A 1,212-nucleotide genomic window follows, 5' to 3' on the forward strand; every position below is an offset into this window, starting at 1 on the left:
GAACATGGCTTCTGCCAGCGACGTCTCCTAAATTTCGGGACGAAATTCGCTTAACAGGGGGAGAATGTGACACCCGGTAAATTCCCAACCCCTTAAACCAAGTAATCAACCTAAATATTAGGTAATTATGTTATATGCGCCCTGCGCGAGCGCGCCATGTTAGTCAGCGCGTGCATTTGTTATGTGCGCCCTGCGCGAGCGCGCCATGTTAGTCAGCGCGTGCATTTGTTATGTGCGCCCTGCGCGAGCGCGCCATGTTAGTCAGCGCGTGCATTTGTTATGTGCGCCCTGCGCGAGCGCGCCATGTTAGTCAGCGCGTGCATTTGTTATGTGCGCCCTGCGCGAGCGCGCCATGTTAAGAACCTGCGTGGGCATATGTTATATGCGCCATGCGCGAGTGTATTGGTTTTATGTACCTTAACGTTATGTTGTCTAATGGGCTGACCATCCCGCATGATGCTAAGGCGGGTGCATCCTAAATCGTTTATGCGCGTGCGGAAGGGAACTAACCTCCCCGCATGGCGGGAACATTGAGAGCTAGTTTTTCTGAAGCTCCAAGATGGAATTAACTTCAACATGACTGATCACTATGTTGAAATACCAAGACCACCTGGAGAATCTACAAATGAAACTCAATATCCCTAACTGCGAGAAGGTTACGCACCTACCCGCAGCAAAGAAATGTCCTTCACGCAGAAAGCTATGCGCACAAAGTGATGCGCACAGAACACTTAGTCTATTCTCCAGACGTAAGGAGATTACTCCCGCCCAAAAGGAAACAGTAGCGTGTTTCAGAGATTTTCCACTTTTTACTGTACACTGACAAAAGTACCTGAAAAAGCACACTGAAACATGAAAAGTCAACTGTCAGCCACCCTATTCTCACCAACCCCAGACCTGCATGTCCTGTCCAAATCAAATCAAGATCTTTTGTCCACTCCTCCACTTTTAAATAAACAATAAACAATAATAATTTCCATACTTTATCATCATTACACCTAGATATGAAAAGATTACAATCCCCTAAAGCAAGGGATTGTGTTCCCTTGAGTTTGCCTATAAATATGTAACCTAAATTATCACTCAAAACACACTTCAAAGAACTGCAAACTTGCACTAATCATCTCCCGAGCATCCGTTATTTTCGATTCCGTTCCAGTTACTAGGTAAGCCGAGGTTATAAACTTGAGATCTACTTTCCAAACCTTATAT

Source organism: Bidens hawaiensis, unplaced genomic scaffold (genome assembly GCF_021521415.1).
Source record: "Bidens hawaiensis isolate Kalapana, Puna unplaced genomic scaffold, B.hawaiensis_p1.1 tig00020531_1, whole genome shotgun sequence".
Lineage (NCBI taxonomy): Eukaryota > Viridiplantae > Streptophyta > Magnoliopsida > Asterales > Asteraceae > Bidens > Bidens hawaiensis.